This window comes from Malania oleifera, chromosome 2, assembly GCF_029873635.1.
Source record: "Malania oleifera isolate guangnan ecotype guangnan chromosome 2, ASM2987363v1, whole genome shotgun sequence".
NCBI classification, from domain to species: Eukaryota; Viridiplantae; Streptophyta; class Magnoliopsida; order Santalales; family Ximeniaceae; genus Malania; species Malania oleifera.
In genome coordinates, this window is record NC_080418.1 from 116,130,574 (window position 1) to 116,141,174 (window position 10,601).

Here is a 10,601-nt window from a genome sequence, read left to right on the forward strand (position 1 = left end):
AAGGTATGGTGCAAGCACTATACAAAAAGAAGTCGGAAGGCATGGATGACACGAGTTAGAAGGAGTTGGTAGTAAGAGTTGTGTCCACTATCAAGTTATGTTTGGCCGATGACGTGTTGTATCATATCATGGATGAAGAATCACCAGCTACAATTTAATTGAAACTGGAGGGCCGGGTCCAGGTCATTGACAAAAAAGTTGTATCTAAATCAAAAAACTATATTGGCTTAAAATAGCATAGGGTTCAAACTTGACTTAGCACATCAACATATTCAATCATATCATTAGTGAACAGAAGCAAATAAATATGAAGTTCGAGGAAGAAGACAAAGTGTTGATGCTGCTGAATTCCCTACCTACATCGCCTACGTATAAGAATTTGGTTACGACTCTGACATGGGGGAAAGAAACCCTAGAGTTGGATGATATCACGAGTGCATTGTTGGAGTTCCATCAGAAGAAGAAGGCCAGCGATGAGAGTTCACAAGGTGAAGGGCTCGTGGCAAAAGGTAATCAAGATCAAGGGAGAGGCAAGTTCTGGAGTGAATTGAGTGGTAATAAAACTTAATCGTAGTCCAGAAGAAGGAAAGACATTCACTATTTTAAGTGTGGGAAAACATGGCACATAAAATCGTAATGTTTGGAGTGGGAGAAGGGGAATGCAAAAACTCAAAGAGGGTTCATCAAAATATGCTAATGTAGTGGAAGAAGGAGACTCAGGGAGTAGTGATTGTGATATACTTTCGGTTTCATCATGTTCAGAATGCCTTACAGATTCTTAGATTCAAACTCGGGATGTTCTTTTCATATGACGTCCAACAAATCTTGGTTCGCCACTTACATATTTGTGAGTTATGGTTCCATTTGGATGGAAAACGATGTTGTTTGCAAAGTTGTCGAAATGGGGGATATCAGAATCAAGATGTATGATGGTGTGGTAAGGATGTTATGTAGTGTAAGGCATGTACCTGATCTACAGAAGAATGTGGTATCATTGGGCACTTTAAATTGTAACAGGTATTGTTACAAGTTTGAAAGTGGGACAATGAACGTGTGTAAAGGTGTCTTGATGGTGATGAATGGATAGAGGTTAGTAAAGAAGCTATATGCGCTACTGGGTAACACAATTGTAGGTGGACCTGCAGCTGAAAGTTTTGAGTCAGATAATACCATTTTGTCTAAAATAACCACACACAAAATGGAGGATATTCTTAACTACATTGTTTTGGATGTTTGGGGACTGGTGATGGTAGCATCACGGGTTGGACATGGGTATTTCATGAGGTTATCACAAAAGGACTGGGGGTATCTCATGTGACACAAGTCGGAGATGTTTGCCAGGTTTAACTTGTGGTTGAGGTGGAATACCAAATCAGGAGAGAGTTCTTTAAGTCAGACATTGGAGCTAAGTACGTTGGTATTCAAAGAGTTCTTTGAGCATGGCAGGTTGTATGCAAGGCTTGCAAGGAACTTCTTGATACAGTCAGCGAGTATGGCGTGTTTCTCGACTAATCAATCGCCAAGGTATCACTAGATGGGAAAATTCCAAGAGAGGTTTGGACAGTATATGCGATAGACCACTTTGGTTCGAGAGTACTCAAAGGTCCACCCATCGACATTTCTAGTGAGGTGAGATCTAAGCTTGGTCTAATGTCTAGATGCTACATTTTTTTTGGGGTATAACATAAGAAAGATGGATTCAAGATGTGTGATCCAATGTCAAACAAGGTAGTGATAAGTAGAGACATGATTTTTTTATGTTGAAGCCATGGTGTAGCATACTCGGGTAGATAAAGAGAAACAGGTGCCAGAAAGCGGCAATAGCAATGAGCATGTTGTGCAAGTGGAGTTGGAGACTCAGGGCAGAAGTGCGGGGAGTTCTAGCTCAGGAGACTTGCAGTATCACAGTATAAACGGTAGCGAAAAGGATATTGCAATGCAAGTGGAGTTATAGACTCAGGGCAGAGATGAAATTGGTCATAATGTAGGGTGTTCAAGCTCGGGAGACCAACATGATCACAATGGGCTCAAATACACTATCAAGCCACTGCCCAAGTATAAATTTGATGATCTGATATATAATTCATTCATTAGTACCAGAAAGGATCCTACTACTTTTCAGGAGGTAGTGCATGACCAAGAGAAGAGTAGGTAGATAGGCTCCATGATGGAGGAGATGGAGTTACTATATAAGAATCAGACATGGGGGTTGGTGGAGCTCCTAGATGGGAGAGAGGGAGATATGATGCAAGTGGGCAATTATTCTATTTTTCATGTGAGTAACGTGCCAATTTCTGGGAAGATTTCGACTGAGGTAAATCAGTTGGAGACTCTATTGAGAAAGGAATTTGACATGGAGGCTTTGGGTACAGCCAAGAGGATTCTTGGGTTGGAGATTTGCATGTATAAAGCTACAATGAGATGGTGGTTATCTCAGGGTGGTACATTGGTGGCGAATCAAAGTAAATAGTCTACCGCTCAGTACTTAAGGACAGACAGTGATATTGAGGACATATCAAAGGTTTCCTACACCAGCGCAGTGGGGTACTTTGGCAGGCAATAGAATAATCCGTCAGTTGTGAGATTTGTGGATGTAGACTACATAGGGGACTTGGATGACAGGAGGTCTATAACAGGGTGTATTTTGGGAAGACCTAATTATTGGAAGTCCAAAGTACAATCTTAGGTTGCACTAGTTACAATTGGATTGGAGTACTTAGCAATGGTCGAGACTGCCAAGGTAGCATTGTTGTTGACTTTGGTGCAATCCCAAGAGGGGGAGTGAATTGAAGATTTAAAAATTCTTCCTAAGTTCAACTAATCCAGCAACAGTTTACACAACCTAGGGGCAATCTAAAAATGTATGAAATTTCAAAAATGATATATCAATTAATTTTTAGCACATGCAAAGCAATTATCTCTCAACCAAACACAATAACATGTCAACTAGATATGCAGTATATTTAGCAAGGAAATTAAATTAAGAACAAAACAGAATATAAAGCAAGGAAAGAAAAGGTGACACCAAATATGTTATCGAGGTTTCCAATTGTGCCTACGTCCCTACCTCGGCTCACAAGCCCAAGGATTACCACTATTGTTCACTTAACGGTGGAGCGGCACCATTTACAACCAAGTCAATTACCAGGGCTGACTTCAACCTTTATGAATTCTCCTTGTGGGGTAGAGAATGCCCTAACTGATCCTTACAGGCTAAATCAAACCCCCTCAGGCCATGCCTGGAATACAATCAATGAATATAAAATTTTGCGTATAATTTAAGCACTTCTACACAAGCATATATGTACCACAATACAGTCCAAATAAATATGCACTCACAAATGATATGGATTTAATGCTCAGGTGAGACCTTGGAAAACTTAGTTCAAGATAGTGTATTCAACAAGTGAATATCCAAGAATACCTCAAAACCCTAATCAAGTATCAAACAAATAATTTATCAAATAGAATTACAACAGATACTTTAGGGTTTAAGCTTGCAATAGATTTATCAAATGGTGTATGTAAGCTTTCAAGTCTTGCAATATGAATGCCAAGACTAGCAAGCTAAAATCAGGATCTTCCGAATCAAATATTTATCTATTAAATACTATGGGAAAGATCAAACAAGAAAAACTCTCATAAAATAGTTTTTCAAAATGTATGCGTATGAGAGAGTATTTGCCAAAGGAAGGATTTGTAAAAATGTATGCAATAACCACAATCACTTCCCTTCTATCTTGAAATTGATTTGCAAGAGAAAGGAACAAATAAAACCAACACTTAATCTCAAAAGATGTTTTCAAGAGTGTAACAACCTACCTATTTTGCCATATTATATATATATATATATATATATATATAATGTAATAATAATATTAATAATTCTAACATTCTTCTAAACTATCATAATCATGATCAAACTAGACCTATGTGTATCAGGGATATACTTGTCGTACAACTCAGACACCTAAGCAGCGGAAAACATAAAATCATGTACATGCCATAATACACCAAAAACCATACCAGAGATCTACTGAATATGTCATAAATACATATATAGTCATCCATAGAAGACCAAAAGAATATTCCTAGGATCTCAACCCAAAAATCCATCTGACCATAGCTCGTCCACTTATCCTACTGATAGGGTAGCTCAGTCCACTCCTACTATTGCGGGGCTCTATCTGCCCTCCTACCTGGATTTCTGGAAATTTTTTATAATGCTAGGGTGAGACACCTTTTAGTAAGGGAAATAAAATAATACCAGTGTGTGGAAACATGAGTATTTTCATGTTATACATAATATCAGTACATAAATCATATCTAGTAAAAATTGTCTGTATTGTATTTGAATAAAACATGATACATCATAACGTGAAATAGCATACTAAATTGTTGTACATGAAAATCATCTTATATAACTGTACAATACATGAATATTACTCAGGATGAATAGTTAGCTGATGTCATGTATTACCCCCACATGACTGGGTTGTGTAGCCTGAAGGTGGGACCTAGCAATGGCTAGCCAACCACGCTAAGTCAAACATGAATCTATAAGTACGATGGGCCTGCCCCACCTGGTTTGGACTTCCAGGGGAGTGCCTACACTACCATGAAGCCATATCGACTGCCATCTCCCACACTCTACATAAGATGTGTAGTAGCACTATCATGAACTTGTACTTGAACTTGAACTTGTAGCTACGGTACCGTGTATTGTGAAAACTAAATTAAGTCATCCAGATTCTGATAACATATAGTACATTTCATATACTGATACATAATTGTTTCATAATCATAATAATATCTTACATGTTAATATTTCATGAAATCTTGCATATCATACATAATAACGGCATATAAGCCAACATGAATCACGACATTTGCGCCGGCATATCATAACATGAAAATCATGGCATCTGCGTCGGCATTTCATAATGTACTGAACATAAAATTCTTGTACTGTTTAACATAATATTCATAAAATCATTGTTCCTGTACTGTTTTCATGATTTTCTTGAAAACTGAGAAAAACATGCTTATTCTGGGAAAATCATAATATTCTGATATAATATAATTTCATGAAAATTATACTCATGCCACACAAATATGAATAATATTTTTTTAGAATAAAACCTGATCTAAAATCATATTTCCCGATAAAAAACATTAAATTCATTTTTCTGTTCAACTGTAGTATTCTCAAACACTGTGTTAATACATACATAATTTCTGAAAAAAAATGTTGTAATATGGTAAAGAATTTCATAAAAAATACTGACTTAGTTTATCCCCTTACCTGGCTTTCTGAGAAGCCCACAAAACAACCAACCCTACACCTGCAGTGTTCCCAATACAACACCTTGAAATTACATTTGTCCCCAACAAAACTTCAGTATTATCTTACTCTACATATTCTTCTCAGTTCAAAAACACCAAAAACCTAATAAAACTTACAATAACTAACTTACCCAAAATTTGGGATGATTCCCAAACTTCCCAAATCGAATTTCTGCTCTGGCTATATTGTAGAGAATCTCTCTAAGATCACCGTGGTAGCTTCTGATCATCGAATCGAGGAGAATCGGAGCTAAAAACTTAGAAAGAAGTGATAGAAACCGTGTAGGGAGAGAAATAAATTGATAAAATGAAATTATTTCCACTAAAATCGGTTTTGGGGTTATATATAGAGTGTTGTCCACGTGGCCTCGTCGACGAGACACATCACCTCGTCGACAAGTCAATGAAGGGAGTTCGTCGATGAACATCTTCTCCTCGTCGACGAGTTTCAGGCTCTGAAAACAGTCCTTTCAGTAATTCTCATCGACAAGACACGCGTCCCTGTCGACGAGCCCAAAAGCCCTGCTCGTTGACGAGCACTTCTACACTCGTCAATGAGACCCTGCTAAAACTCCTTTTTTTAAATTCCTTTTATCTCCTTTCTTTTATTATTTAATTACTATAATTCTTCGAGTCTCTACAAAGAGAGTATAAATGAGTGTTTTCACAAATATGAGCTTGGAATAAAAATAGTATAGCAAAAGTGTACGAAAAATTTGAGAGGAAAAATTATAATAACTTTTGCTAATCAAGTTCCTAATTAAGTCAAATGAAGTGATATATATAGGAACCCTTAAAATTTTGACTGTTGGGGACCCATTTGGAATTTTGAAAAATGTTTAGTGACCTTTTAACCCCACTTACTCTTAATTACCACAGTTAAAAATATGCAACCCGAGAGTTTCGATCGATCGAGCTATAGGTTCGGTTGCCTGAACAGACACGCGCAAAAAAGGTACTTTTGAGGTTTGGGTGATTGGTGAAACACTCAGTTTGCTGAGGTTAGGGTGATCTTCCAAAATGTCCAAGGTTCAGTCGCCTGAAATAAAGTTCAGCCTACTGAACTACAGAGACCCGAACTCGTAAAATAAGAGCAAGGATAAAAAGGGGATTTTTTCAAGCCTTGTCGATGAAACCAATGTTCTCATTGACAAAGGCAATTCAATGCTTTGTCACCAAAATTTAGAGTCTCGTCGACAAAGAGATCCTGACCGACAAGAAAAATATCAGGCTTGGGTTCTTTGACGAGGGAAGAGGTTCAGTGACGAACAACCTTCTATGGCTCGTCAACGAGGGACCAATTCATCGACGAGTTTGACCAGGTCAAAAGACCTATAAATATCATTTTTCATTACTTAAGTGCTAAGAAATCCCAAAAGCTCTCTCTCTCTCTCTCTCTCTCTCTCTCTCTCTCTCTCTCCTTCTCTCTCTCTCTTTCTAGAATCGGCGAGTTCACACTCTCTCTCTCTACAGTTCTTCGTCGTTCGTTGCCTATTTCAACAATTGAAAGTTACTACGAGGATCAGGGAGCTAGGATCTACAATTCTAGCGGATTAGATTTTTGGTTTGGTGATAAAGGTCGGGATTTGGTTTTCGAGTGTTTCGGTTTCTATTTCAAAATTAGGTAAGGGGATTATATTTAATGCAGTGTTTTAATGATTTTGAACCGATAGAGATGTTTATGGAGTGAGTATGTTTATGTTTTCAGTTATTCTTTTGAAAACCAACCGTTCAAAGGGCTTGTTTTCGAGCTTAGGATATACTATATGATATTTTAAGTAGAAATGAACGGTGGAAAGATCGGTTTGTTTCTACAAACCATTTATACAGTGTTTTCATGGTTGCCTACGGGCTATGTTTTTAATATGGAAAATTGTGTGGCAAGTGAATATTATTTTGAGAATTATGGAAATGCCAGAATGGGTATGTTTGTGTAATACTGAATTGTTTGCGAAATATACTAGAACTATTTTGAGAAATGCAGGGATTTTATGAGAGGGTCGAGGCCCAAGTTTGTAACAAAAAGAGGTCGAGGCCTAAGTGTGTATTAAACGGCCGAGGCCGAGATTTATAAAATAACAAAGTTTATTTTGAGGCTAGAGTTTGTATTAAACGGTCGAGTTGTAACAGAGGGGCTGAGGCCCGAGAAATTGTACTTTATGAGAGGGCAAAGGCCTAAGGGGTGTTAAACAGCAAGTGGCCGGGTTTTATGAAATGAGTTTTAAAGTACAGTTATATTTACTTAAATTGCACGATATGCTTTAGGAAACCTGTGAACCTAGTGTTGTGAGTGCAGTACCATTGCTAGAGAGAGTTTCACCATTTGACCGTGTGCGCCCACATCTAGACCGAGATGCAATCGAAGCTGTAAGCAAGCTTGCAGAAGCCTGCTAACGTATATAACAGGGAGTTGACTTGGCTTGGGTTGATGCCCCGAGTTTTTGTCCAGCCTTTGGGCTGCACAACCCTGACCACAGGGGTTTATACATGTCGAGTAGTTCCAAGGTGTATCTTTTATGCATATCTGTATATTTATGTAATGATGTAAATGTTTTCCAGTATTGATTTATGTTATAAGAAATTGAAAATGAGTATACATACTATGTTCAATAAAATAGAGAGGTATGATTCTAGTATACATTAAAAAGTATGTTGCCACACACTGTCATTAACTTAATTTTCCTTATTGAGAGGTGTCTCACCCCGTTGTACAACATATCTTTTCAAGGAATCCCAGAGATCGAGTTTAGAGGGATCCAGGGGGTGGAGACTAGTTTAGTTACTTTTTATGAGTGTCTTCAAGAACTCCGGTGTGAGTAGTTATTATAGTATGCCTTCGAGCTTGTATCGTTGGTCATATGGACCGAGTATGTGAACTCGTTTTTGGGATGTAATATGTGTATGGATAGAACCTTGATATATATGTTAATTTAGATTCTGGTAATAGTATGTTGAGATTGTTTCATTTATTCCACTGCATATCGTGTATGATATGATGGTATCAGGTACTTAGATGTCACTAAAGTAGCACCTTGCGCCAACATGTCGGTTCAGGGTGTTACAGGTAGTCTTAGAGCCTAGGTTTGCTAGGTTTGACAGACTTTAACAGTCAATGTTAATTACCAGAGTATAGGTTGAGATAAGTTAAGAATGAGAAAAGGGTAAGATAGGTCGGGTTTTAGTCTAGAGGCTTGGAAACGAAATTTTGTCGACGGTCTTCTGTGTTTTTCCTAAAATGACGATTTTAGGAAAACCATGGTAAATCCATTGATGGTTTTGGTTCTAGGTTGAAGTACTAGACTCGAAAAGTATGTGCTTCGTGTTATCATATGTCTAAGGTCAGATATTTTGGAAGTCTTGCAGTAGAAATGTACATGTGGGTCCTTTAAACTGCAAACTTATGTGTTCTATCTATTAGTTATTCCATATTTATTTTAACCATGATAAATGTAGAATTTATAAATCGGGTCATATCCTATCTTCAAGATGGATTCTAGAGGAAAGGGAGTCATGACTGGAGGGGACAATCATGTGGATACCTCCAGCAGTGATGATATTGAGGCTTTGTTCGTACTGCGTAATAAGACATGACAGGCCAAGAGGGAGTTTCAGAGAGATACTAGGGAATGGAGTCAGTCGATGGCTGATAAAGGCTGCACATTCCAGCAGTTCTCGCGGACGAATCCGCCGGCATTCTTAAGAGGACCAAACCCGATTGCGGCGGAGGACTGGGTCCAAGAGATGGAGGAGCTTTTGGAAGTGCAATAGTGTATGGAGGAACAAAAGGTACGTTATGCCGCCTTCAAACTGGTGGGGGAGGCAAAGATGGTGGCAATCGGCAAAGCTGTTAAAGGAGCAGCATCCAAGGTATATATTGGTTACCTGGAGGTCTTCTTCAGTAGATACTTCCCTGTTGCCACTAGAGAGGTAAAGGTGGAGGAGTTCCTACGTTTGACACAGGGATCCATGGCCATGTAGTAGTATGCAACCAAATTTGTGGAGCTATCCCAATTTGCTCCACATATGGTCCTAGATGAGCCGAGGAAAGCTCGGATGTTCAAGAGAGGACTGAGACACGCTATACGAATGCAGGTGGGGGCGTTGATGGTCCAGGTCTTTACGGAACTGTTGGATAGAGCCATGGTGGCTGAAGCCAATATACAGGAAGGGGAGAGAGAGGCAAGTCAAAAGAAAAGGTCTTTATCTCAGAGTTATCAGTCCAGCACCGGTCAGAACTTCGAGAAGTGGCTTGGTAGTTTGTCAAGCCAGCGACAGGTATTAGGACTGCGAGCCACTCAGGGAAATTCTCAGCGCCCTTCCTGTCCTAAATGCAATAGGATGCATATAGGCGAGTGCAGGGTTGGCTTTTCGGGTTGCTACCAATGTGGTAGTACGGAACACCGGATACGGGATTGTTGCGCAATACTGAACCACGCACCTTTGCAGCAGCAGTATAGAGGAAGTAGTCAGGAGACTAGAGGAGGTCACCAAGGGGGCACCACCGCGCAGGGGCAGGTATACTCGCTGACGTCGGGTGATGTAGAGAATGCTAGCAATGGGGTGACAGGTACGATTTCATTTATGTCACATAATGTTATTGTATTGTTTGACTCAGGGGCTACCCACTCATTTGTATCCCGAAGATTTGCTAGAGTATGTGGCGTTGGGACCCAGTTGTTAGGGGTCGAGTTAGGAGTGGCTACGCCGACGGGGTCGGTTATTATGTGTAGTAAAGTGGTTAAAGACCATCTGATAAAGATTTAGGGGAGGAAGTTGTCTACCAGTATCATTGTTATGGAGATGCAGGGATTTGATATTATCTTAGGGATGGACTGGTTAGCATCCAGCTATGCGAGCATAGAGTGCCAAAAGAAAGAGGTAGTGTTTAGACCTTCGGGGGAGGAAGAGTTTAAATTTGTAGGGTCGTGTGTGCACTCTGCACCACAGATCCTCTTAGTAGTGCAGGCAAGGAAGTTACTTCTGGATGGCTGCCAGGGGTATCTAGCGTGTGTGAAAGCAGTACCAAAGGAAGGACTAAAGCTGGTGGATATTCTAGTGATATGGGAGTTTCCCAATGTCTTTCCTGAGGACTTACCAAGGTTGCCTCCAGATCGGGAAGTGGAGTTCGCTATTGAGTTAGCACTAGGGACAGCACCAATCTCCAATGCACCGTATAGAATGGCTCTAGCAAAGCTAAAGGAGTTAAAAGAGCAATTGCAGGAACTTCTAGATAACGGCTTCATTAGACCAAGTGT